A 25,158-nucleotide genomic window follows, 5' to 3' on the forward strand; every position below is an offset into this window, starting at 1 on the left:
ATTATGCCCTCTGGCCAGAGAAGAGAGCAGAGCTGCGGGCTGTGTGGCAGGCTGAGTGGGCGGTAGGGTCCTGGCCCAAGGCCTCCAGGCCTGAAGGGAAGGCCCAGGCCCACGGGGAGGACTTTCAAATCCTGGGAATTGCTGCGGGAGGGAAGCCTGTAGGATGTGCTTCCCCTTCTTCCCTGAATCCCCGTGCGCCAGCAACAGGGAACAGAGCCGGCAGTGCCTTTCCCCTTCCTTTCATCTCCCTTTGCCTGCCTGGCCTGCCACCCTTTTTGCAGGCATCGCTGTTTCCGGTTGATAAGGACAGAAGACTCGCTATCATCTCTAACTTGAGGCTCGAGGGGCTGGAAAGACTGTTCTGTAAACATCGTCCTGAGGCTGTCCCTTGGCGGCTATATTTAACCAGGCAGTGTTAATTAGACAGATGCCATTTTCTCTTTTACATCTGAATCATTTAAGAGAATTAGGCAGCATCGGCCAGTGGGGAACCCAGCGTCCTTCCACATGGCTTGAGAGTGGAACGCGATCTGGTGCTGGAGGCAGGGGACTCGTTTAGTCAGCCTCCTTGTTTCATTATTAGAGTCTATGCCAAGTACAATTTGAAAAATTTCATTCTGATAGTTCTGCATCAAGTTAAAATATCATCCCCCCACCCCGCCCCGGAATACACGAGGCCTGTGTAAAATAAAAAAGTTAGCCTACAAACGAAATAGAGTTGGGGTTGTTTTTTTTTTTTTTTGGGGGGGGTTTAGGAGGCACTGAAGCATATCTGTAAGAGAGAGTCCTGCTTTTGTTGGTGACAAGCTGTATGATTTTGTGCAATAGCTAAACCTCTTGGGGTCTCAGTTTTCTCATCTGTAAAGTGGGGATCATAATATTCAACTAATAATAGGGGTGCCTGGGAGGCTCAGTCAGTTGAGCCTCCAACTCCTGATTTTCCTCAGATCATGATCTCAGGATCGTGAGATCAAGGTCCACATCAGGCTCAGCACTGGGCATGGAGTCTCCCTCTCCCTCTGCCCTACCGCTGTGCACACGCTTGCACACACGCTCTCTCTCTCACTCTCTAAACAGATAAAAAAAAATCCTTAAAAAAATAATTGTATATGATATATGATATATGTATATGTATATGTATATGTATATGATATATGATATATGAATTTATCCTCGGCAAAGGTAGCCTGGCCAAAAGCAGCCCGAGTTTTCTTCTGATTTCTCCCATCTTTTATGAACTTTCCTCTCTGAGATTTGGTGTTTATTCTCCATGACCCGCAAATCCTCTGGTTCTCTGCTAAGACAGTTTGCTGTTAGGACAGTCTTGGAAGCTGTTGTTTGGCATTTATGTTTATCAGAATTTGGCTAAGTCTGAAACCCTTTTGGTTCGTCACCTCACACCCAGTGGCTTTCAGTGACGAGTAAACCAGGACCACAAACATACTTTCAGTGGGAATTTCCACCCAAGGGACAAGATTTGGGTAAATGAAGAAGGTGGCTGCCGGTGGGAGAGTGCAGCACGCAGAGTTCGGGGGATTAAAGCCAACTGCCACCGTGGTCACAGCAAGGGCCTTGGTTCTCTGATTTTTCACCTTTGCTTAGTCATCCAAAGGCAATTTATAGAGATGACGATTACCCATCCTGAAGGTAGATATTAAGCAAAAAATATTTCAGGAGCCAAAGTAAAATGTCAGAGTTAATTGCCTGAGCTTTATCACCATCCAAAATTTATTTCCAAACAAAAATACATATATACTTTTTGCACCCTTTCTTCAGGATCTGTCCATCTAAGGCAAATTAAAACAGTGACCTTGGATGGCCCACTCGACAGGAAGGAGTATTCTGCCCTCCTTGGTGAGTGCTAAATGCTTTTGCTGATTTGCTTCACCTTGTGGCTTTAACATGAAAAGCCTCCCCTAATTAAGGCCCTTGCCTTGGGTTTGTGGGAAGATGTGGTGTCTGCGGGTCACCGTCATGGTATCCACAGAAGATATTGGTCACCTCAGGAGAGCAAGTGTCAGGTGAATGGTCCTGAAATCCAAGATCCCATTTCTATGCAAATTTACCTTAATAAGCAGGATGGAGACAAGGGAGGGCAAATGCTAAACGTATTAGAAAATCACATAAATTAGGGTTGAAAAAATATCTCAGGCATGCTCTAGATGTGACCTTGAGCTTGGGAAGATCTTTTGTACGTTATGTGTGGCTTGGATGCAGCCTGGGTGCTTGGTACAGGCTGGTCGCGTGTCACCTCGGTGAGGAGGCCAAGGCAGAAGCAGCATGGCTTCTGAGAAGCGGCTCTTTCCTCTGCCTTCTCCCAGGAGGCAGGTGGTGTGGCAAAGCCAACTTCATGGGCACATCACAGAACTCCCTAGTTTATAATATTAATCCTGGCTCCAAAAACCCAATTAAACAGACCCACTCTTCATGAAATCACTTTGAAAAAATGTGTGTGCGTCCCACTTCCCATTTCCATTTGTGAAATGAAATCTGCTCAGATGCTGTTTGGTAGGAGGGAGAGGTTCAGGGGGGAGTGGAGTATGTTCTATTTTCGGTCGAAACCCAGGGCTTTGCAAATTTCTCCCCTTGAATTTACCATTCCCTGCTTCCCTAATAGCAGTGCCAAGCCCCAGGGGTCTGTCTTCTGTTTGATCATAAAAATTCATGGAAATTTACATCCCATTTTTCTATATCCATTAGTCCTAATTTTGAAAACTTTTAAACTACCACCAGGGAAAAAGAAAACTGAACTAACGTATTTTGTTCAGTATTTATCCATTCGTTTTATAGTCTGTACCTTCTACTATATATATATTAATATACATATTATATTAAAAAACATGGTACCAACAATTCCAAGACAGAAGAGAAAAGGGCGGGGGCAGGGGAGAAAGTGAGCCAGCTTGAGTTCAAGAATGCAATGGAGCTTTCTAGCCGCTGTGTGCCGTTACAGTACTCCTGACCTCAGGGGGAGATGACCAGAGACATCTCTTTAAAGAACCTCACGGACGGATTAAATGTGTGTTTCCATCCAGGGATCCGCTTCAGAAATGGCTGAACGTGAATGACAAGTGACCGTGTCCAGGGGCAGGCAAGCCGCCTCCCCCGCCCACCCTGACCCTGTTGCCGATGCGGTTTGTCCAGGAATCCTACCTCAGAACCATGCAGGGCTCCTGCCCTTAACATTGGCTCTGCTTCTCACCATCCCCCTGTGTCTCTCTCACTTTGCCCCTTCACGAACTGCGTGCCACATCCATTAGCAGCCCCGTGACACAGATCTGCTGCGCCATTTGACGACACCGCACAGGACTTCCCCAGGCACGGTTTTCTCTGCCCCTGCATTTCCATTTAAGCTTCTTTTACCACCAAAAAAACCAAAAACCAAAAACCAAAAAAAACCCTGAAAAATATTCAGGCTTATATACCAGGAATGTTTGTCTACTTCTAAAATACAGTCACCACTGAGGATGAAAACAAAAGCCGCGAGACAGCTCTTTTAAAAGAGCCGCCATGTGAAATCCAGATTAATTGGATGTGTTCAGAAACACGTAGTTACCCTCAAAATCGTACCAGGCGAGAAACTTCTTGAAAGATTTCGGCTCCTCCTAAGTTGGCTATGAATAGTCAAGGCTTCCGTTTTATGCATCTCTGAAAAAGAGCAATTGCGTAACACCACGAAGCTGTTGGAAGATTCAGGCTCAGGACCCAAAGAGGGAAGGAGCTGGATCCTAAGTCCAACTGGCGGCATAACCACCTCCTATTTGGCCTGGGAGAACCCGAATTTAGATATTATGTGACTTGCACCTGTTTACACTGTAATTCGGTTAAGCTTTTTTTTTTTTTTTAGAAAAACACTGCTCTTTGTAAATATTGCTTCAGCATTTTATCAGGATGGTAACAACAAATTAAGTTTTATTAATTTATCTTGTGTCTGAAATGCTGTGATAGAACAGTGAGGAGTTTACATGAAAGGACTCTGAGCGCAGCTACAGAGAGGAGCTTGGCTAAAAATGTAAAATTCTCCCGGCACTTTAAGTTCACATAATGTGGACATTCAGAACCCACAGCCTTTCTATTCGTCAGGCAAAGCCCCTCCTGGAGTCACTGAGATGGCAGAGCGCTTACTCCCCGCCCTGAATTGACAAGGTCAGTTCCATTACTTTTCTGAAGTAGGAAACCTTCCCTGCCAGGAACAACAACAACAACAGAAAAGATTATAGGGAAGCCTCACTGTACACAATGGATATGTTCTTGAAAAGTTATTAGGGATAGAGTACTTGTAAGTGGCATCATATTAGCACACATTATAGAGGCTCATTCTATAAAGGAATCCCACGGTGCATCCCTTTTACAAAATGAAAAGGAAAATTTGTTATGCAAGTAACTGCCTTTTAATTTATCTGCTTTAAAATCTGCGTTTTCATGCATCTATGCGTCTTAAAACAGAGCACACCTGTATATCCTTCTAGCGCCTCTCGCTGTGAGTTAAATACAAGTTAGTTTCCTCTCTTCTTAACTCCCAGAACGTTTTTTAAACACCTCTCCTATTGATAGATAGCGGTCCACCTTGGAGTACAGAACAGGAGCCGTCAGACCTTTTCTGTAAGGAGCAGAGAGTAAATATTTTGGGCTTTGCGGGCTGTATCTCTGCCACAGCCACTCAACTGGGCCGCTGTAGCCAGGAAGGCAGCTTGAGAAGAGTACTGAATGGGTGTAGCAGGCTTCCAATAAAACTTTATTTATGGACACTAAAATCTGAATTTCACATAATTTTTACATGCCACGAAGCAAAAACGTGTGATAGGTGGAACTGGGGGCCTTCTGGCCGTAGTTTGTGGACCCCTGGTAGAGACCCTTACATCTGTATCTTTCTTCCCTAGTAGCCTGGAAACTTCCTGAGGGCAAGAGCTGTAGCTTCATGGACTGAGTATGGGCTTAGGAGTAGATAGGTCTGGATTTAAATCCAAGATGGGCCATTCCCTTTCCAAGTGTCCTGTTTCTCTGTCCATTAGACGGGAGGGACCACATCTATTTCACGGGGGTGCTGTGCGTCCCGGTGTGTAGAGACACGGGCGCACAGTAGTCATTCCCTAAACGGAAACAGGGGTTGGTGTTACTGATTAGATTCCCTGCAATATGGAACCAGTGCTTAGTAGGCACTTAGTAAATGCTGAGTGAATGAAAACCTGATAAGCGACCTGCCATCAGAGTTACAACTATGATTGATTTCCGCAGGGAAGGCAGAGGACCCATTTACAAGGATGAATTAATTTCCCACTCAAAGGTGCCCTGCCATCTCCGCGAACTCCGCCAGAGATAATAAAACACACACCCACACGAAAGGTCTGATTTATTTAATCCAACAGAGGGCAATGGTGCACCCCAAACGTCGGGTCCATCCTGTAAATTTTTTTTTTTTTTTTTTTTGCATCTTGCGTCCCCACAACCTTTATCTAGACATTGTTTGGCCATTGTTCTCCTTGTCTCTTGTGTGTTTTAGGGCATGTATATTTTAACATTTCAAGGAGTCTAAAGCCCATACAATACAGAATGACTTCACTGGGAAAGAACTGGAAGCCATTGGCTCCTGCTCGTATTCTGCTGCTCTAATTCACCGAGTATCCTGGAAACTTACATGGTCCCAGGCATCTCAGAGTGATGAGTCCCTCACTCCTGCTTTTGATTCTAGGTTAATGATTTATGTTGAAATTCCTACTGTGTACTTTTCTTCTTATCTGAACGCTATAGCTGTGGCTGGAGACTGTTTCCTTTAGTTTATCACCTTTTCCTGGACGTTGGACATGGGAACAGGACACTGAGAAAGGACATAGATGGCCCTCCTTGAAAATTTGTAAGCTAGGATGGACAACTACCTATAATTCACCTGTTGGCTATTGCTTAAATATTCTTCCGGGGACCCAAATCAATCTATTCTGGAAAAGAAAGTAAAAGAAGAAGGGAAGAAAAAACCTGAGCATGGCCAAGAAATCAAGGGCTGGCCTTTCTTCATTCTGGGCTTTCGAAGGGCAACACTTTTGCTCTAGTCTACACCAGCAGAACCCCTGCTTACAGAATACCTCTTCATCAGCTGGTCATGTCGGAAATGTTAACCTCGCTGAATGTCTAACACGGTATACACGTTTCTTTACTGTGCCTGCTCTTGAATTACTTCTAACTCATCCCTTTAAAATATAACTTTTTAAAATAACTTTATCCCTTTAAAATAGAAATCCTCAAATCCTATTCTAGTAAGATCCTCCTTCTGGTTTCTCTGGAGACTCGGATCTGTGGCCACACGTAGAGGGTGAAGTGGGGGTTGAATCATGGCTGCACCAGTCTTGCAGATAGCCATGGACTTGGGAATGGCCATCAGGGGCTTCTGCTCTCAAAGATTTATGACCAGCAGCTCCTTCGCTTATCTAGACCTCCCCAGTCAGACATGGGGGATCAGTTCTTTTTAGGTTCAGGATCTCAGGGGAATAAATAGCCCTCTTAGGAGGACCTGGCCTGTTTCCACAGGTGTTCTCTCCATGGGATATAAACATTTCTGACTTTATTGCAACCAAAGCAAGCGAAGACAAGTGGACTATACTTCACCAAACCATTTCTTGCTAGCTGGCTGAGATTTTAGTACCCTCTAAACGTGTCCATTTTAAATGATTTTGCACACAGGAGACATTCTTATTTTCCTCTTGTCCTGAGGTGACTCATTGTTTCCCCCTCCAAAGCCCCAGGAAGGCATAAATTCCCCCAGCACAACCGGCAGGGGCGAACACGGGGACCTAGAGGGGCCCTCCACAGCCTGTCCGAGAATAGCAATTCCTCAGCAGCTGATCTGCTGACGCCAGTCTTGGGGACAGGAGGAAGTGGTTTAGGAAGAAGCCTTCAGAGAGTGCCCCATCTCCCCTGCGGGAGTCTTTCCCACATCGCAGTCATCCTCTGGCTGCTTCATTTCTGCACAAAGCAGCACAGAGCTGTCTCTGATGACAGGTAGCGAATGGGCAGTGGGTCCTGGAGTGAGAGTCAAAACATGGCAGGAGAGGTCTCAGGTTCAGCTCGTAACCGCCTCGCTGAGGCTGCCTCTATGCACCGTGACCTTGGGATGCTGTCTCTACCAGTGCGCCTCCTGCTGACCCTCCACCAACCGCTTAGGGTCTCGGTCTACCCTTTGGTCTTGCCTTGGAGATGTCTCCCTGTTTTCTAAGTGGGAATCATCTCCTCAGCTAGAAGGCACTTGTTTTAGGTTTGGAAGCCAAACAAATATATTCCAAAGACATACAGACAAACTTAACACAACTATAAATCTCTTATATCCTTTTTTAATCAAATTGGTGTTCTGTAGTCCCTGCTTGTTGCTGTGGATTAGGGAGATCTCACCGGTCTCAAGGATGTTTTCTTCTTTTTTCATTAGCTCCTCTTTTCCTGCTTAAGGCTTTTTGTTTTGGGGTGGGGAGAGAGGGCAAGGAGAAGGGTGTAGAAGAGGCTGGACACAAATCAGGGGACTGTCCCGGCTTAGGTCCCCTCTCCTCCCCTGCCTTCTAAATTGAGTGATGCCCAAGACAGAGGGTCATTTGCTCTTCCTTCTTCTGGTTACTTATCATCTCACTCTTCTGTAATCAACACCAGTCTGGCATATCAAATGAAACTTTTTTTGTTTAAGATTTTTTTTTTTTTTAAGCGATCTCTACACCCAGCATGATGCTCAAACTTACAACCCCCAGATCAAGAGGTGCATGCTCTACTGACTAAGCCAGCCGGGTGCCTCTCTTTCCCGCACCCCCCAACCCAAGTTCAAAGCACATCATATAAAATTTCACTTGTCCTCAAACTTTTTGTAAGAAGAATATCCTTTTCTTTCAGTGTAATGCCTATGTTCTCTCCAACTCGAGCAACTTCTATTCTTTTGTTCCCTAACTTGCCATTCTCTGTAACGTGAGGTTTCCAGGCACAGTGGTGGGGCACAGACCTGGCTGTCAGACAGACCTAGTTTCAGATCTCAGTTCTGCTGCTTCCTTGCTAGCTGGGAAACCTTACCTCCCCTGTGCCTCAGGTTTTGCATCAAGAATTCAGATAATAATGCTCATTCCCAGTGTGGCCATGGACAAGATGTGGACCGTCCCGCTCATCCTTGGTGTTTGACAGTTCAGTGTCTCTCCAGTCATTTCTCCTCTATCTACTCTCCTTTCTTGTAGAGAAAACAGTTTCAAAATGCCATTTTTCAAAAATCTGCCAAGCATATACCCCCTTCCCGGGGGAACGCTGGCTTCTCTCTACTCCCTATGGAGTCCTGGCTGCAGCAATTTCAGAAGGTAGGACGCAAAGAGTTGTCATCAAGACAATCCTGTCAGTAGAGACAAAAGACAGCATGAACCAAAGGGCAGTGGGGAGATGGAAGGCTGAGAAACAAAACTGATCTGGCTTCCAAGCTTTGCCGTCTGTCTGCCTCACCCAAGTCTAGAGACAAGAGCCAGCTGAGCCTAAGTTCCATGTGTTGATGTGATCTATCATGGGCCAAGAGCTTCGCATGCACTTTGCGACACGATTATGATTATGATCATCATTACCAGTACGACCATGACCGCCACGCCCATTTTATAGCCGGGAAACCGAGGGGCGCGATTACCGTCTGTGTCTGCTCGCGCCTGAGGCTGTGCTCTCTTCCCTTCACCACGCAGCCTATGCCAGTACGAGCAAAAATGAAACTCCTGCACTAGTTCAGGATAATGACTAATGAATGAGCTGAGAGTCCTCTATACCTTCCTGGGCAGCCGTCCTTCAGCCAAGAAATTGATGGGCACAATTCTCACATACCCACAAAATCCAAGCCCATTATTCCTTGGTCTAAGAAGGCAAAGTCTGCAATAAACCCGGCTGACCTCAGACGACGCAATCACGAGCTTTTAGCCCATTTGCTGAAATGGAAGCAATCTCAGTTAATAAACCTACACGCGGCTTTTCTTCTCCTTGCCTTTCCCTTCACTCCTGTATCACTCTCTCTTTCTGTCTTCCGAGGTTGTGGGTTTCTAACCTCTGCAGCATCCACATCCCTCACAGTCTAGTCTGCTTTTGTTCGGAGCTCCTTTTCTTTCTCCTCTAAATGCCAGTGACTGACCGCGAATCTGGTTAGAACAAGTGTACCTCAAGTCTTTTTGTTTTTACACCTTCTACACTTTTCTTACTGAAATGACACCATGAAAACATCAACCCAAAAAAACAGCGACAGAACTGAAACAGGAAGAGCCCACCCAGCCCCGCTCCGCTGCCAGACTGAGAGATCTCTTGCCATTTTCTTGTGCTCTCCTGATTGTTCCCTAAAGCAATGACAATTGTCGACAGAAACACCATGAATCCTGCTGGCGAAATCCAAATAAGAATGAAGCACTAAAGACAGACACACGCCCAATCAGAAATTACTCAATGTGCCCAACGAGAAGGGCGGGAGGAGGTAGCGGTGGATGTGAGTGGAAGCAGGAAGGAGACAGACAGACAGACAGATATTTTGCAAATCCCCAGGCTTTTTTTTTTTTTTTCTCCCCGCTACACTTTCTAATTTCTATTCACATCATGATTTTTCTTCAAATATATCACCAGGATTTTATGGTGCCTTCATGTTCTCTTTTCCTTCTCTTTCCGTCTGTTCATTTCAAGTTTTTGTTTATTGATTCAGGCTCTGAAGGCTTGGCTCATTTATCATATATATATGAAAGCCTCTGTCTTCTTGCCCTGTCATCACCAGGGCTGTAACATCTCCCCCAAAGCGACAAGGCTGCTCAGCACCCTCTCTTCCTTCTCTCGACATCTGCGCCCTGTGCCACCTTAATTCTTACTTGGGCAGAACACAAAACCAGAGAGTAGATGACTCCGTGACCACAACTGTTTCAATCTTCTTGTCACTTTTACTTACATTCCCGGGCCTCCACTTAATACTGGAATGCGGGTCATTTTTTAGTTCGCTGGTCTCAAAGCTTGCCAAAGTGGATGTTAACCCATACAACAGTTTACCTGGTTTCATTCAATAATCTATCCCTCCGATCGCTGGAGGTAATTACATTTTTATGTATCAAGTCACCCCATAAAGGTACTAGAAAGCTGCTGTCGCACATTACTTCTGTCAGACGAACAGTTACAATATTTTATCTTTTTTGGAAATTTAGGTCATGATTTGAGTTTGCTTGAACTGAGGAACACCTGTATTTGCTTTGCTTAAGGTAGTCTCCTCCTTTTCAACTGCCAGTCTTGATCCCCTAAACCTTAGGCTCTCCAAGTTGGAGGTGACCCAGAAAGTTGGCCCTGTCTTTTCTTAATTTATTGAGATGATGGAGAATGGTCATAGGAAAGGTGGAACCGGAAGCAGCTAAGCAGCTTGGTGAGTTGGTTCTATCGAACCAAATGTCTCACTGTAAATTTTAGTCTGAATTCTGCCCTGAGGAGGAAAAGAAATTGAATGCATGAAGATGACGCTTGCAAGTTGCAAATTCTTGTTTCTAAGCCTTGACTATATCCCTGGCTCCTCCACCACCCTCCATGGGACGAGGCTCAGACTTCTTGCTCTCTGGGTCATTTCCTTCAGGTGATGTCACAGTTTGTCCATGTTCTTCTTAAAATGTGTTACCTAGAAGTCAGCTCCGTATTCGAGAAACAGTCTCAGCTGGGCTCAGTGCAAGAGCACTGTTTAATCACTTCCTCTGCACAACAGAGCTTTCACCACTGTTATTCTGTTGGCCGTTTGGGGTCCGACAGCAGGCACTGGGACGAAAGCACAAATGTTCCCCAGCGTGAGCAGGGGTCACGCCAGGCCCCTCCACTTCGCATCTGCAAGAGGCTCCTGGGAGCCAGGATGTGAGGTTCAAACTTAATCTTTTTTATTTTGATCTTGTTTTGGTCCTTGCCGGCCAGTTCCTCCATCCGTTATGATTCGTCTGGGCATGGATTTCTATTCCTCCCCTCTGTGTCTCTCCCGACTCTTTTCTCACAAGCAAGCTTAATGCCGTTTTGGTCTTTATTTCATAACTGAGACGTGGGCTTTGGAGTCAGGCAGAGCTGGGCTTGAGTCCTGGCTCCCTCACTCACCAGCTGTGTGATCATAAGCAAACTGGTTATATCTCTGAACTCAGTTTCTTACTGAATGACTCCCTCCAGGTCGCCACGAATGTATTCATCAGCGCGAGCTCAGCAGCGGCTCCAAACCCACCAGATGAAGTAGTTATCATTCTGCCGTGTTTTTCTGCATGTTCTTCTCTAGGGTCTCATGAAAAATGCAACCAAATGCCTTGCTGAGATCAACCTGGGCTGTGCCTGTCCCCTTTCCTTAAATGGCAGTTTAATAACCTTATAGGAAAATAACATAAACCACAACAGGGTCAGCAACTCTTTCAGGATCATGCTTGGGGAAATCCAATGTGGAAGAAATTCGTCTTTTCACTCACTTGCCCTCTTTTTTGTCTTCTGTTCCCCACTCCTTGTCCATTTTTCCAGCCCGTTGAGTTTCCTTTTATGTCTTTTAAATAGGCTGCCGTCACCTTCTCTCCTGTGCCCCCATTCTCCACCCCCTCCTATCACACTTGCTTGTTGGAGAAAAGACTCCTATACGTTGAAGCTTTCTGGCGCACACTTTCTGAGAGTCATTTTCCCATTTAGAATTTGTCGATGCCATGTTGTCATGCTACCTCCCAGATGCACTCAAGACTCTCCTTTTGCCATTTCAGGCCTTAACAATCTCTTCCCTAACACATCTCTCTAAACAGACTTCAGAATACTATACACCCATGCACATATGCCTTAGGATGGCTTTTCATTATTCTCTAAGCACTCCCTCTGCACCCTCACCTCTACACCTGTTCTCCCTCTGCCACCTAACTCAGGCTACTATGTACAGTTGTGCAGGTTGTTTACTGCCCAAGGGCCCGTGGCTGAGGCTGCAGTGGGGGTTAAAATCCAACCAGTGCTCTTCTATCAAGCTTTGGGAGTCCTGATGTGGGGCTGCATCTGCCTAAAGTTAGGGGCACACTTTTCTAACATAAACAAAGACATCAAGTCTAACTGCAACTGCCCCTTCTAAGCCTTACTCAATGTCTGCCCTTGTCACGCCCTATGCGCTCATGCTCTCTTATTCTCCTGGGGGACTCACTGTATTTACCACTTGCTTGGTGCTGCCACCACGTTCAGTGAGATGGGCAAGCACCTGACCTTTTGGAGTCTAGCTACCAGAGTTCAAATGCTGGCTGTACCACTGGCTCTCTGGGTGATCCTAAGCAAGTTACTTCATGTCTCTGAGTCTCATATTTCTCATCTTTAAAATAATAATAATGATAATAATAATAATAATAATAATAGTGCCCGCCTTCATGTTCTTGTGAAGATATCTGGATATTTGAGATATCCATCTAAAATACTTAGTCTGGTGCCTGGTGTACATCGGGCCCTTTATGCCTGCTAGCTACTGTGCTTTAAGTGTATTCTTCAACAGCTGGCAATGACTGAGAGACTGGCTCTCAGGAAGAATGAGTGAGAAAATGTATCACTCACTAGGTAGGCTTGCTAGATAAAGTACAGAATGTCCAGTTCAATTTGAATTTCAGACAAATTTTCTAGTATAAGTTTTCTTTTTTCTTTCTTTCTTTCTTTCTTTTTTAAGGATTTTATTTATTTATTTGCCAGAGAGAGCACTAGCAGGGGGAGCAGCAGGCAGAGAGAGAAGCAGGCTTCCTGTTGAGCAAGGAGCCTGATGCGGGATTTGATCCCAGGACTCTAGGATCATGATCTGAGCTGAAAGCCTGGGTGACTGAGCCACCCAGGCATCTCTCTAGTGTAAATTTTCTAGTGTAAGTATATCCCAAATGTTTACCTTGTCCACAAAATCTCACAGGGGTAGATGGTGCATTGTTAAAAATGATGGCAAGGAGTCATCTGACCTTTCCACCCTGTCCTCTCTTTTCTGCCCGCTGCCTTTCATCTCACACAATGCTTGCCCTACAGGGTCTCTGACATAAAAACTGGGGAGTGGGCCAACTTGCGGCATGAGACTCAAGGTCTTGGAATGAAGCCTTTAGGTGTTCCTGTGAAGGTTATGGTTTGCATGGGGAAGTGAATATTCTCTCATTCATATATGCGGGGAGCCACAAAACTGTCACACTTCCCACCTGCTCTGCCTTTCGTGTGTTATTTGCTACTTTCCACGTGGTGTGGCCAAAAGGCACGCTTTTCCTGTTAAGCATTCTGGCATACTATGGGTTTTGATAAGTGGGTGTGATAGATTGGAATTTGTGTTTCTGCAAGTGAATTTTCTTGTAATCCATACTTGCGGTAAAGCGGGACTCCTCTAAGCCTTCCTACGCATTCAGACGTTTCTCTTGTGATTATTCTGGCATTTTGCATTGTTATTCTCAAATTCACTATCTGTGCTCTCATATCTATAACTTGTTAAATTTTTCCATGCTTGGCATTTGCACCACAGTAAAAAACAAACAAACAAACAAACAAATCGCAAAAACCTCCTGGGCACCGGCCCCAGTGAATTATTAGTAGTCCCATCACATAGTCACCAGGTTGACATTTACTTGTGTTACCGTGTCTCTAGTCCCAATGACAAATAATCCTTGAATCGGTTGCTGATACCTCATCCTTTTTTTTTTTTTAATTTTTAAATATGATTTGTGCTTTTCTAGAGCCTTGCCTCTTCCTGGAACTACTGTAGAGAAGCTACTGAATCCCCAACAGTACTTAATGTGCTTCTGTTCCCTTTATGATCTCCTCTTTTTTATTCTCTCTCCTTTTTTTTTTTTTTTAAGATTTCATTTATTCATTTGAGAGAGAGAAAGAGAGAGATCACAGGGAGAAAGGGAGAAGCAGGCTCCCCGTTGAGCAGGGAGCCTGATGCGGGACTCAATCCCATGACCCTGAGATCATGATCTGAGCCGAAGGCAGAAGCTCAACCCACTGAGCCATCCAGGCGCCCCTCTTTTTTATTCTCATTCATTTCAAATCCTCCATTACTGACTCCTCATCCAGATTCTTTTCTCTCCCAACTCTGTCTTCATGGCCAAGCGGTGGTGACTTCTCCTCGGTCTGGTTCTCACATTTTCTGCTGCTGGACCTCACGGGGCTTTCACTCTGCTCTCTCTCGGAGTATCTCCTCTGCTTTATGCATTCACTCAGCAGACATCCTCCAGGCCCTACTTTGTGCCAGGTGTTGAACTCCACATGGAGATCCAGAGAGGATTAGAGAAGCGGTCCCAGAACTCAGCTGGCTCCCACTCTCGAAGGAAAGACAGAGAAGTTGACCAAGAAATGAGAGCTGTGTGCTAACAGAGCTAAACTTCACATGGTTGAGGAGCCCAGAGGAGTGGTTCTTAATCTGGCCTGGGGTGGGTACAGGTGCAGGAAGGGCTGGGGGAGCTTTCCAAGTGAGATGACAAAGAAACTGAGTCTTACGGAGAAGTAGAAGGCACGGACATCACTGAAGGAGGGATGATCCATGTAAATAGGAATTGTGGAGCCCATTTGGTTCATTATAACCATCGTGGACTGGCGGGGGTTGGGGTTGGTGCTTCGGGTGGGGGCAGGCCACAGAGGACCTTGCACAGCATGCCAAGAACATCAGACCTCATGACTCGGGTAAAGGGGAATCACGGAAATTGTTGATAACATCTGCATTAGGGGAATGTTTAATCTGGCCAGCAGTATGAAGGACTGGGGGGCGGGGTCAAACTGAAGACAAAGAAACCACCACAGTGGTCTTGGCCAGAAACGATGGGGCCTCATATGACAACGAGAGACCTCGCTTCTTCCTTGCACCTTGGGTTTTTGTCTCAATAGTAAGTGCTTTACATGCTATCTCATTTAACACTTGCAAGGTCCTGAGAAGTAAGACCCGTTGTTCTATCCATCTCATATACGAGAAAACTAAGGTGCAAAGAGGTGAAAAGACTGTCTAAGGTCACATGTGTCAAAACATGTTGGAGCCAGGATTCAAATTCAGCCTGTGCACTTAACTAATATGGTGACCTATCTATTACTGTGGCCAACTATCAATGGCTAGAAGGCAGAGAAGAGTCTAGAGCAGCGCGCTCCAACAGAAATATGCAAGCCACAAATGTGAGCCACATACGTCACTTTAAATAACTCACTAGCATATTTAAAAATTTATTTTTAATAATTTATTTTATTTGACATGATATATCCCCAATACTATCATTTCAACATGAAATCAATATAAAATATTACTGAAATATTTTGCATTCTTTTTTCTGAACTAAATGTGGTATGTATTTTATAGTTACTGTATATCTTGGTTTGGACCAACCATATTTGAAGTACTTAATAGTACATGTGGTTACCAGCTACCATATCAACCAACACGGATCTGGAATGGCTCTCATCTTTCTGCTGTGGACAACATGGTAGATGGAGATAACATTTTCAGAGATAAGGCACTAAGGGAAGAAAAGATAATCTGGAAAAAGTTTGACATGCTTGAGAAATATCTAGGTAGAGATTCCTAGGCAGGGGTTGGATATATAGGCGAGGATCTCAGCATAGAAGTCTAAGTAGACATAGACAGTTGGAACCTAGTCTTATAGAGACAGTTATTAAAACCCAGGTTTAGAAGGAACTCACATGGGGCAATTATGTACAAGGACTGAGTTCTGGAAACACAAGGAAGGGCTGGGTGCCTTGTGTAGGTAGAGGAATTCATTTGTAAGTATCTCCCCTTGAATGAGAAGGAAGGACAAAGTGAGTGGGAGTGCAGAAGATAAGTTTGTGTAGGTAAAGAGGATGAAGGGAGATAAGAAATAGCCCTTCTAGCCCGATGTTGGCAGGAGTTCTCTTGGCTCTTCTACTTCTTTTTTTGTCTTCTACAGAAAAATGAGCCCTTTTATTGCTGATTCCTCACAAAATCTATATGCAAAAAGGGGAGGAAGAGGCAAATAAAATGTAAATATTTGTTCAGCCCCAGGAAGTAAAACCAAGATGAGTACCCATGTCTCCCAATTGCCATTCCGTATTCTCCCTCTCATTTAACTTCCTATTTTGAAATAATTATAGACCCACAGAAAATTGCAGAAATAGTCCAGAGAGTTCCCCTGTCTTCTGCATCCTCTTCCCACGATGGTGACCCCATACACCACCACAGTACAGCATCAACACCAGGAAACTGACACTGGTACAATACTATTAATGAGACCTTTATCTTTTATCATTTCTTAGCAGGAAGCACCCTGAGTAAAAAGAATCAAAATGAGGTAAGATGTAATGTCCAACCAGATCCAGACCTTTATGGGTGTTCAAGAGGTTTTTATCCCTGTAACCAAATGATGTGCCTCAAATACAACACCTAAACGCCACCTCAATCCTCAGGCCAAAAATACCTTCTTACAGTGATCTGTAACTTGTACTAACATTATATGGTCAGACCAGACTCTTTGCTGTCTGTTTGGCTTCTAGTTATGGAGAACAGCAAAGGACAGAAGAACCGATGGCTCTGCTGTCCCCATCAAGATCTCTAACGATGACTATGACTCAGAAAGGAAAGGGAGGTGCCCTACAACCAGGTCTCACTGACTACTGAACCCAGGCTCGGTTTCTGACAAGGCTGTGTGTCTTGCTAGATGCTATTTCCCGCCCTCATCTACACAGCAGAAAACCAATGGATTAGGAGGGAGTTATCATTCAGATACATGACCCCATCCACCTTTCAGGTTGGGATGATTTCAGAGGAACCTACAGCACCCAATACAATAGGCTCCTCAACAAATGTACGGGGTTTAATCGAATCAGCACACAAAAGAAACAGACCCAAAAGATACCGGCACATTCCTCAAAAGCAGGATCAAACAAAGAAAGAATCAAGACATCTCTTTGCTTCAAGGAAACAAAAACCATTGAGAGAAAATGCAGCCAACTCGAAGGGAACAGTGGCTGTCCATCAGCCCGGGTTCGGCCAAGGCAAAGAACCCATCCATTAACAGTGAGAGTTTCTCTCTTTTTTAATTTTCCTCTAAGTGGCAATTTGTTAACCAGTAAATATGGAATGACTTTTTTTTTTCTCCCTTGGAGATAAATGAGCTCCAGTTCTCAAAAAACGATATATCTGGCAAGAGGTGGAAAACAGAAAAATGAAGTGTTTATTCCATTAAGACCCGAAAATTCAGCAAAATACTCCTTTCTGGTAGCTGGGTGAGAGCAATTTGACAACTGGCCTTGACAATTTCTGAGCAGCTGAGGAAGGAACAATTTAGCAGGAACAGGCTGGATAAGGGTGGTCAGATGCCTTCAGGCTGAGTGATCTCTAGAAATGTATTTTGTGTATCTATACTTTTCCCTTATGGTGTCACATACCATATCTGTGCTACCGGTAATAAAACAGCTTCTGTCCAGTTGGAGAAGGCAGGCTGAGGGCAATTCGTAGTCGGGAAGACAAACTAGAGGCTGAAAGGAACAGGACACAAGGAAGGGGGAAGGGGACTCCTGACTCTGTCGTAGCCATGGGGAAGGGTCTCCTGCCCCTCAGGTGCTGCGACCGAGCAGCCCTTACAGGATGAGAGTGGAGGAAAAGAGCCGAAATCAGCTTAGCTCTATCAGGCCCATTAGCCAAGGGTTAAGGGTGAGAAAATCCATCCTGTGTTTGACGGACTGGCCCTGCACGGACAAGAGTTTGAAATTCAGCCCTGAGATCCGTTCTGCCGTTGACCTGTACCGTGACAGTGCATTTTGGCCGTCTGTATCCGACCCAACCATTTGTTTGGGGCTGACTAGAGGCAGCCTGCATTTTCAGATCTGTGCAGATGCTTACAAAGACCCTGCTCTCCAGTCAGACAAGAACGCCACCAGATGTGACTAAATGTGCCTCCCTTTTTAGCCATTTCAATGTGAGAAATCCCTCCCCTATCAGTCCGCTGCAGAAAACTATTTTTATCAGGGTCTTTCAACCCCAGCTCTGAGACGCATCATAGATATTCCCACAAAAGTTCCCCAGCCGACAAGGAAATAAATCCCGTGCCAGACAGACTCGAACACCCGGCCAGGCAGCAAGGGGAGTGTGAGTCCTGCCTGCGATCCCGGAGCCGCAGGTAAGCTAAGTGGGGGAAGCAGGGCAGAACTAAAATGTGATTGCCGTGGCGTCTGGTTTCTCCTCTCTCTTCAGATTCCACGGAAGCAAATGAGAAAAAGAGGAGAAGAAGCAAGGAAAAAAAATGATAAGGAGAGACAAGGTCCCTTCCGGGAAAAACAGTTCTCAGCTTGAATGCTCAGCCGTGCATTCCACTTCAGAGAGCCAGTGACCACTTCCTGGGCACCAGGGGACAGAAAGGCTCAGTCTGATCCAGGTCGGGATTGAGGCAAGGGGTGGCAGCTTCTGCTGTCTCCCTTCCCCCTTCCAATCACAATAAATATATTTATACTCACTTGATTATGGCAGCCAGACAATGGTCCCCTAATTGGCAGTGATCAGAGCTCCAGAATTGCTTGGGTGAACCTGCCGTCTATCAGGCAAAGCAATAAGGGGCCACTCAGGCAGTCCCCATTAACAACTTCCGGTGGAATGAAAAAACAGTCCCGACTCCTGCATGGCAATGGATTTTCCTAACAGCTCCTAAGAGCCAGCCCTTGAGGAACTCAGACTTACAGGAACCTGCCCAGCATAGAATGCTTTTCTAAATATTCCCCACCCCCAGCTCTAGGGCATAGAGAAAAAAAAAAAAAAGAAACCATAGCCACTTCCTTCTGCTGGAGGTTCTTTTGTTCTTTTACGTTTTTCTCTTTTTCTCTTACAGGCCTTATGGAGCTAGCTGTCATTTTTGGTGCTTGGTTCTTTGTAAATTTCAGGGACATCTGGCGCGCAGTTTCCTGCGTTTGCTAGCTTCGGTATTTGTAGATGCGGATGCGGTCTCCGCTGCATGTGCATGTTAACATTCCACGTGCATGACTGATGCACACATAATTTGGAACTTGAGGGCCTTGGTATACTGACATGTAAATGCGACTACCACAGTGCTGATCATACATAGTTGCTTAATAAATGTCTGTTAAATAAATGAATGCACCAAGAAGGCAAATGTCACTCATTCGTTTATTCGTTCATTCATTCATCAGATGTGTGAATGCCTGGTATGTGCCAGTATGTGGCTTAGAATGTGCTAGATGCTGCATGTCCAGGGATGCACACCCACGTCCCTGCCCTCAGGGAGCTCACAGTTGAAGGGTGGGAGGCAGGCGATGATAAGACATCATGGAGAGAGCCAACAATAAGACAACAGGGAGAGAGCCCTGTGCAAGGTGGCATGGGGGGCTGAGGAGGGAGACCTTAGTCTACCTAGGAAGGGGCTGAGGCCATGATGTGTGTAGAGGTCTCCTGAAGGTGGTGACGCCTGGGCTGTCGCTGTAAAGTGTTCCAAAGGAGATAGCATAATCGAGGCAGGATGCAAGAAACAGCAGGGTGTGAGCGGAGGAGGTCTAGAAGCCCGAGGGTGTTCAGGGAAAGCACTGAGGCCAGGGGTTAACAAAAAAGAAGTGGGGGCTCAGGCAGGGGACTGGCTCTGGCCGGGAGGACCTGGGGGCGAGTAAAGAAAGGAGCTTCAACTACCTCAGTTAGGACTAAAATTCTTCTGGATTGTACCAGAATTCGTCCACGCACACCGCAAAGCAGAATTTGAACCTGCTTTGGAAGCACTGCCCACGGGCCGAAAGTCACCACACCCGTCACTGATTAGCTGTGTGAACCCAGGCAAGGGCTGCCTTCTGCAGGAGTGCACTGAGGGCACGGACTCTGTGGGCTCTAGGGCTCTTCCCAGCTTCTAGAGGGCAAGTTGCCTGAGTCTCTGAGGTTCGTGTGCAGATCACAGCTCGGCCTGCTCCCTGTGCGGACAGCAGGGCTCTGAAGTCACAAGCCCACTTCCAAGCAGCACACAGTACCCCAGCACCACTGTCTTACGGCACAGAGATGGACAGGCATGTTGAGTGCAGCTCAGCAGACGCCCCTAAGCAGCCTTCACGAGAATGTGCTGCACGATGGAGGTATCCTACTGTCCCTAGCCTGGGTCAGGGTCTCATTATCTGAGTTCTGAAGAGCCCCCAGTTAAATTCATAGCACGGATCGCTGCTTGATTACATCTCTCTAAAGCACTGCTGAGCTTATATCCTTTCTGCTCAAAAACCCTTACTGATTCCTCTTCACGTATAGAATCAGGCACTAAGTTCCTAGAACGACATTCGAGGCCACCCTCAATCTACCCCCTACCCTACCAGCCGCAACTTCTGCCTCAGCCAGGTGGGACCCCGGGCAATGGCGTCCATGGAGATTCCTCCTGCTCTGCTTTTTCCCCATCCAGCCCCCCCACTAAAGGTCCAACTCAAATTCAAGACCATCTCTTCTAGGAACGCCGTCTGGCTGCCCTGTTCTCTTTGGCATCCTGTGTGGCCCTTAGTGTGTTGTTCATTAGCGACCATTAATTTCACTTTGTGGTTTGTGTCTTACTTCCCCAGGTAATTTGTAAGCGCCAGAGGATGGATACCAAGCCTCCCTCCTCCTTGCAGTCTACGGACTGAGCTCAGTACCCTGCTCATGGTAGATAACTGCTGACAATGGCTTTCCTCCATTGCAGCCTCCAGGAGGCCACTGAGTAAAATCCACGGCAAGTAGAATTATTACTGTGTCATCACAGCCCTGTCGCCCAAAGTCCTTTTTCTGTCTTCTTGGAAAATGGAAACGTTGGAGAGAGTGGTTTGCTATAACCATTTTAGAGTAAAAAGGATGTGAAACATTTCTCCGACGATTCATAAACAGTATTTTAGAGGCATTCCCTCAGAGCTTAAAGTTCATCCGGGAATGAGCTTTTGTGCAGATCGAAAGGAGCACAGGTACGATCCACCAGGAGGAATAATCACTCTGCTAAATTTAAAGGGAAGAATGATTGAACACTCCAGCTCGAAAGTAGAAATGGTTTAACATCACACGACTGAAGAGGAACATGAGTGACTTACTTAATGTATGGCCCCCAGTGTTCGGTTTTTATTGTATGTTCCACTGAGGAGTGCACGGGCTTTTTCACAGAAGAGGAACTGGTATTAAATCAATAAGGAAAATCACCATTTCCTTACTGATCCAAGAGCATTTAAGGAAGCTGAGCCCTGCCAATATGTACAACTGTGCAGAATTTGGAACTGGGCAGTGAAAACCACCACCGAAGCTGGCAGCTGTGATTCTCCCAGAAGCAGAGCTTCGAGAAGAAAAATAGCTTTTAAACTTCAGTTCCATTTTTGCAAATTGGATCTGCTCATGAAAAACTGTTTTAAGTCCAGGTTTCTTTCTTTCCTCCACCCCTCCCCCCCCCCCATTAGTAAAGGGTATGATTGTTTCTTTTCACCCACAAGGAAATTTATTCATTTACTCCACAAATATTTACTGAGACCCTATCATGAGTTAAACACCGTTTTAGGTGCTGGGGATGCAGACTTGAACAAAAGAGGCAAAGTCCCTGACCTCATGGAGATTGCCTGCTAGTGGAGGGAGACAGCTAATAAAAGGGAGAGAGCTAATAAATAAGTAAACAAATAAGTAGAAAAATACTGTGTCAGGCACAAATATGGAAATGATGCTAACATCCTATTGTACTTGAAAAATCATTTTCTAGAAAATTAAAAACGAAGGGACACGTGGGTGTCTCAGTCGGTTAAGGGTCTGCCTTTGGTCCAGGTCATGATCCTGGGGTCTTGGGATGGAGCCCTGCGGCAGGCTCCCTGCTCAGTGGGGAGTCTGCTTCTCCCTCTGCCTGCTGCTCCCCTGCTTGTGAGCTCTATCTCTGTGTCAAATAAATAAATAAAATCTTAAAAATATGAAGACTCCTCCATGAATATTATTTAACTCATATATGTCATACACATGAAAGGGTATTAAAAAAATAACTAGAAAGGAATATATATATTGCTCTTTACATGTGACATTGACATTCCCTGCTGACTTTCTGTAGCCTTATATCTCTGAATCTTTCCTAGACCCGAGGGCCCAGTCATAACAGCACCATGGAAGGTTCTCTGGCGATGAGATGTGCATATTGTTACTAGGTGTTCCTTCTTCCTTGAAGACTCCTCCTCCTTCTCTCTGATCCTTGCCACCCATTAATATGGCTCCAAAGTCACCCTCTTTGTGTAACCTTCCCAGACCCACCAAGTAGAGCTAAGTTCTCCCTCCTTTCTGCCCCAAGGATATCCTGTTACTTTCTCAAGTCAAGGAAAGCATCTCATGGAAGACTTTTGCAGTGGTTTGTTTACTTCTATGTCTTCCTTCCCAAGCTACACTCCTCCAAGTAGAGAGTGTCTTGTTTGTAATTTTATCACACAGCACAGTGCCTGGCCCGTATTAGGCCCCCGATAAATACTGGATGAATGAATGAATGAATGAATGACCTATGGTCCTCTCTGTTTTGGCTCATGCTAAGCTATGAAGTCAGAAACGAGGGCACTGTAGCAGAGTAGCGGAGGAAAGCCAGCTGACCAATACAGTAAAGAATCCAAACAATGGATTTTAAACATTTGAGCTCATGGACTGCAGATGATAAGGAATTTCAAAATCAAGGTTTCCTAGATGATATTTCTGTGCCTACTAACTCTGGACCGTTGAGAAGTTCAAATAAATGATTAGAGCATATAAAGCAGAACAATTAAATAATCTGGATCATTTACTGCAGGAGAGAAATTGAAGAGACTTAATAATGGGTCTTAATGAAAGGAAAGATTGTATTCCAAGGACGACTAAACACCCTCCATCTGCATGCACACAAAAGAAAAAAAAAAAAAGGAGATCACAGCGCTATAAAATTTAAGTTTAAAAAAAAAAAGGAACTCAATTTCAAGTGGGTTACAGGAGCTCATTTCAAGTTACTCTTAAAAATAACTGGCATGTGAGGAGGACTTACTCAGAGCCAGGTACTGTTCTAAACCTCTCCCCATGTGTTACTTCCCCCCAACCTCACGACAAACCAGTGCAGGTCAATTTCAGTTGTATTAACTCCCGTTTTACAGGCGAGGAAGTGGAGGCACCATTACTGATGGTTAAGGAACTCCCCGGGGTCACACAGCGAACGATGGTGGAGCTGAGATCCCAGCCAGGGCTGTCTGGCCCCTGAGTCCTTGCTCTCCCGTACTCTGCTCATGGCTTTACTAGAGGCAGACACAGAAACCAGACTGTCCTCTCAGGGTGGAGACCTGAAGCTTAGCTCAGTTAAGCTCCTGTGGCTCACTTAAATTTGCACAAGAAAATCCTTGAATACATAACTGCCCTTGACCGTCAGGGCCACTTGACCATCTCATGGGCTTCACTACATCAATGCGTGTGCATGTGTGTGCACACGTGCGTGCATACGTGCGTGGTGAAATTCGAAAATCTGCTTTTTTTTTCTTTGTTCTAGTGAGTTGGCTCACCAGCTCTTGTCTTTCTAATGAGATGTTGAGTGGTTCTGTATTGTTTTCGGCAGTCTGCACACACGGTTTACAGGAGCAGACGCAAGTCGAGTCAAATTTAGATGTTGTGATTTTAGCTCCAGAGTGAGGGAATATACTCTTGGGGCTGAAAAGTCAGCATCTTCTTCCCTGTTGTTTTTTTTTTTCCAAGGCAACCTTGTTTAGCCTGCCCCGGGGACAGAAGCAGTGGGGTTGTCAGCAGCACAGAGCAGGGGCAGCTGGCTGAGCAGGTCAGAGGCCTAGCACCCTAGGTCAAGGCTCATGTGGTCCTTGGAGGAGAGAGTGATCAGGCCCCGCGCTGCAGGAGGCCTGGAGGCTGGTTCCGGGGAACCAGGGCAGCCCAGTAGGAGCCCTGTGAAAGGGTGTGAATGAGTCACTACACTTTTCAGGTTGACTGAGATGACTTCTGTTGATTTTCTTCGAATTTAGATCTGCTATCAGTGTTCACACATGGGGCCTAACGGGAATAAGATGAGTGAACATTTTCTTGATAGTGCCTGGCCTTCGGCAGCATTGCGATAAGGTTCGGGTTAAGATGTGACTCTGCAAGAATGTGTAGGTCAGCGAGTGTGTCCTGGTGTGTGCTGAGGGCCTCAAGGAGGCGTGTTTTAGTGTCCTGAGCTGGAAGGAGACCCAGGGGGACAATGTTTTCTGACATACACAAGTCAGCCTGAGTTGGTATAGTCTGGGAGAGACACTTTCTTTTTAACACCGGGTCCCCCACAATGACTAGATAGATTATTGGTGCCTTTGGTTAAACTTTTGGGTTCTAGAAGCTCACTTAACCTTTCCGGTCTCAGTTTCCTCATCTTTAAAATGGAAAGGACAATGGCACCCACACCATTGGGCACAGTTAAATTGATACGTGTCAAGTGCTTGGAGCAGTGCCTGGTATTTAGGTAGCACGAAATTTGTATTTTTATTCATGCACACACCTTTGTTCATTAAATGTTGAAGGAATTAAAGGAATGGATTTAGTGGAATACATGTATGGTAACCTGTTCTGACTTCTCAGAAACCTGTAATTTGGGGGCAGATTAGGTGTTAGATTTAATCTCCTATAGAGAAATATTTCAAACAAGCAGAGTGTTGGGCAACCAAACAGTTATCTCTGCAGAAAAGAAGGGAACAGAGATGATGGTTTTGCATGAATATCACAATGGAAATGGCATGAAAAATTGATTTTTGAGGAATTGAGGGACAGGTAGCAAGGTCCATGACTCTCAACCAAATAAAGAAAAGTATTTAATATAATCAGACATTTTAGATCTGCTAAGTATATGTTAATTTTGAGTTTACAAAAATAAACATAAAAAATGGGAGTAAAATCTCTGACCTGTATTTACCTTATATTGATTTTCGAATAATGACAGCTTAAATCTGAAATGAATAACTTAATAAAATGGAAAGAAAATGAACAAGATAGTGTTTTAGGAGCTGGTATAGGTTAAGAGTACATTGATACTAGGTTGAATCATGTGAAATTGCCACTTCCTTTGGTGAAAAATGGTCTGACATTGTCAGTTTCATATGGTTCAATCTAATATATTTAAGCTAATTAACACTAAATCAAAATGCTTATATTACCTTTCCCTTTACTGCCTTTCAACTATGACTCTAGAACTAAATGGGCCAATTATATTTGTCTTGGCCTATTTTGCCTCTCAGAATTTGAACACAGTAGGTACTAAACAAATGTTTTCTTAA

At 45.1% G+C, this 25,158-nt stretch overlaps 1 protein-coding gene across 4 annotated transcripts in view; it reads right to left on the minus strand.

Moving 5' to 3' along the window:
• GRAP2 (GRB2 related adaptor protein 2) overlaps window positions 1-25,158 on the minus strand; it is a 60,777-nt gene that overhangs the window by 18,498 nt on the left and 17,121 nt on the right. Inside the window, exons 1-2 of one of the 4 annotated variants that reach the window (XM_032882954.1) lie at window positions 13,689-13,692; window positions 4,596-4,600 (exon numbers count right to left, since the gene is read on the minus strand). The exons of 2 other annotated variants lie outside the window; for them this stretch is intronic. The gene's annotated coding sequence lies outside the window, so the exon portion shown is untranslated. Of the gene's footprint in view, window positions 1-4,595; window positions 4,601-13,688; window positions 13,693-18,402; window positions 18,485-25,158 lie in introns of those variants that run through there. One more of the 4 variants, XM_032882955.1, reaches the window with a different exon arrangement.

This window comes from Lontra canadensis, unplaced genomic scaffold (assembly GCF_010015895.1).
Source record: "Lontra canadensis isolate GAN:19392208 unplaced genomic scaffold, GSC_riverotter_1.0 scaffold84, whole genome shotgun sequence".
NCBI classification, from domain to species: domain Eukaryota; kingdom Metazoa; phylum Chordata; class Mammalia; order Carnivora; family Mustelidae; genus Lontra; species Lontra canadensis.